Raw genomic sequence first — 3,825 nt, forward strand, 5'->3', positions numbered from 1 at the left:
CTTCCGAACACTCGTGCCTAGACAATATTCTTTTATTAGACAAATACTCCTTCAACTCTTTTCTTTGGATGGTCCTCGACACTTCGGTGTTCGGCCTACCGGTGTTCTTTTGCTTAATAGGTTCATCAACCTCCCTTAAACAAGGGTGAAGGGCTTCCTCCAAATTATGCATCAATATTTGCTTTTTGGTGCCGTTTGATGTAGCGTAACGCTCGGCTATTCGTGCATACAATTCCGACTCGAAGAAAGACGGACCATCAACTACCGGGGTGTTCGGAGTGAAATTTAATTGCTTCCAAAATGGGTGAATATCATCGATGTCAATCACTTCAACATACCTACCCAACTTATGACGACATGGGAGTCCAATACCTATCATATCCTTGCAAACACAAACCGTATTCTCGTCATCATAAGTTTTATATAACTTCAATTGTTTCATCATGCGATTTATTGCCCATCTTGAAACTTTATGAACAACTCCCCTTAGAAGCAATTTTTCCTTAATATGTTCCATCGGGAATTGGTGTACACTAAATTGCATACATTTCCTAATCTTTACGAGATCACGATTGGTGAATTCATGGATTGCTTCTTGGATCGACACAACTCCATTTTGACTACCAATTAGTATTTTCTTTAGTCGACCATGAGACCCCTCCGCAATGCTTGTCGCCTCGTTCTTGAAGTTACGATATTCATATGTCCATGCAAACACAAACCTCTCCTTAATCGTTAACCATTGTGTTTTACAATACTCAACCGGTTTTGGGTAGTCCGTGCTGTATTCATCCTCAAATTTCTTCAAGTTACATTCGTAAATTTCCTCGGTCATCGACCAAACGATTTTGTCCCATGCTTTCATGAACATTTTCCAAATTATTCCATCCTCCTTCCACTTTTCTTCAAATAGCCTATCCTCTTCCTTACGTTCTTCCAAGGTTAATTTACTAATGCGCTCATCCTCTTCCTTTGACCTCTTGGTACCCTTCCTTGGTCTTTTAGCTTGGAAATGATGATGGCAATTGGTTTTGAGATTGCATTGAATGTGCCACGTACATTGCAAGTTTTGGGCTTCCGGAAACACTACCGCTATTGCATGCATTAAGGCTTGATCGTTATCCGTTACAATAACCCTTGGAAAATTATCACCGTTATAAATGGACCTCAACGTCTCCAACATCCAAATGAAACTCACATTGTTCTCATGATCCATTAAACCCCATGCAATCGTAAACGTGTTTTTGTCCGAAGTATGGCAAGCAATGTTCAACAACGGCATGTTATACTTGTTTGTCTTATAAGTAGCATCTATCAACAAAATTTGATGAAAGCATTGAGCCAATTGGATCATTTCGGGATGTGCCAAGAAAATACGAACCACTATACCATCCTTTTCTTCCCTTCTCAAGGTGTAGCCGTGTAACTCCGCTAACCACTCCGATTGTTGCATGACCGTTCTACCATCCCAATCAGTCCTTTTGATCGTAGCTAGGGCCGACTTAATTGTAGACAAAGAAGACAAGTTGTCGGGATCGTCCGCCTTTATTTTACTTAAGATCGCACTCGTTTTTTGGATCCGCATAGACCTCACCGTCTGCATTTGATGTGGTTTTAACTTGGCAACCATTACATGTCCAATTAAATCCAACGGATCATCATGGTTGTGACAACCGTTATCAACTTTATACATTTTATACTCTTTACCTTTAATACCATCGGGCTTATAGAAGACAATCTTAAATGGGCATCCTATCTTCTTGGTATTGCTTCGGTATTTCCTATTCGTTTTCCGTATGTACTTACTATTCTTTCCCTCGTGACTCTTTCGCGTCCCACCTCGCTCACAAATCATTTCAAATCGAGTGTCACTAACATGATTATTTTGAACTACCACGCACATGTTATCTTTTGCCTTGTTCATAAGCCATTCATTTGCCTCCTTCTTACTTCCAAATGTCTAAACGTGCATAAAACAAAACAAACCTAATAAGCATAACCATTTAACATATAAATTTTGAAAAAAAGAAAAAAGTAGTAATGAGTATACCAAATCGTTTGCATAGTATAGGGAAGTGTCGGGCCTCAAATAGAAGTCATCAACAAACTCTTCAACGGCCTGCATATGAAAGCAACAAATTATTATACAATAATCGGAGGTTATTAAATAAGTCAAACTTCCGAATATTCTATATTCGGAATCCTATCGGTTACCCAAAACACCCGATCTATGCAAATGAATGTACACAGTTTACTGAGTGAAAAAAATGATATATTCGGAGGTAATTAAATAAGTCAAACTTCCGAATACTTTATATTCGGAATCCTATCGGTTACCCAAAACACCCGATTTATGCAAATGAATGTACACAGTTTACTGAGTGCAAAAAATGATATAATCGGAAGCTAAAATATATAGTAAAACAGCTGAATATAAATAACCGGGAGATAACTTTAATCGATAAACATCCGATTTTCAAGTTTTCGGAAATTTTATTTTGAGGCCACTGTTATATTCGGCAGTCAAATAATGTTAAACTATTACCGATTGTAAAGGATAAGAATACTGAGTTTTGAAATTTTCTGAGGAATTCGTTTTTGGGGCCATTCGGAGGTAAATAACTCTACATAACTACCGAATGTAGATATTTTTGGAAAACCAGTTTGGGGTTTTTCTCATATTCGGCAGTAAACTAGTATCTTGTAACTACCGAATATACATATTTGGTACTCAGTGTGTTATATTCGTAAGTTTAATCTAGAAATTATCTACCGAATCTGGGTAGTTCATGGCATTCAATGCATGCAATAATCGGTTTTTCTTGTTTACAAAAGCACACAAACGCATGTAAATCGAGTATTTGAGTTTCTTAACACAATACATGTGTTTTACATGCATCGTTAGCTTCAATATCATGCGATTCTCCATTTTCTTCCATGAAAGGGTCGTCTATGTTTTCCTCTCCACAAAAGTTTGGATCATTCAACATATACCCCAAATCGTCTTCTCTAAACGGTCGTGAACCCTCAACATTTTGTTCTTCGTCATGATTCTCACCTTCTTCTTCGTATCCATCCATTTTTGTAGTGATAAAATGGGTTTTCTCTTTTTTTCCTTCACCTTCTTCTCTATAACTCTAACAACTCAAAAATTAAAAAGAAATGGAAAAAATGAAACACAAATCATTCTAATAGTGCACCGACTACAATCGGAAGTATGGGAACGATTTTGGCTTCCGATTGCATTCGGAGGGTAACAATGTTATCATATCCTCCGAATATATAAGGGTAATTTCGCCATTACGAATTACGCGAGATAAGGGCTGGCTACATTTTCCCTTTGGGTGACCTTTTTTGTTTTATTGTTGGCCCCTAAATCCTTTTGAGTAGCCCCTAAAAACGCCACGCAAAAAAGGTAGGACTAGTATTTCTAGAATATGGAAAAATCTAATAGACCTCTTTTCAAATAGGTCCATTTATATAAAGACCCCATATATACAAATTAATTCATCGAAGCATCTTTTTTTTTAACACCTTTAATTAATCAGTTAAGTGACACATCAACACTCACAAGTGTGAATTGATTTTACGCTTTCAGACAATTTTTATTTACCTTCCATTTTTATTATGTAATTAAATACCTCCACATATACGAATTAAATCAATTGTAAATTTTCATTCTTTTTCTCGTACCGTTAGTTTTCCTGTTAGGTTACACATGTGCAGCCAAGTGTAGACGCAAATATTAGAAAATGGTTACTGATGAATGTTACCAGGTTGCAAGAGTACTGAAATCATTTTTGCTGACGTTTTTAAAGTGTCCTT

This window comes from Papaver somniferum, chromosome 4 (assembly GCF_003573695.1).
Source record: "Papaver somniferum cultivar HN1 chromosome 4, ASM357369v1, whole genome shotgun sequence".
NCBI lineage: Eukaryota > Viridiplantae > Streptophyta > Magnoliopsida > Ranunculales > Papaveraceae > Papaver > Papaver somniferum.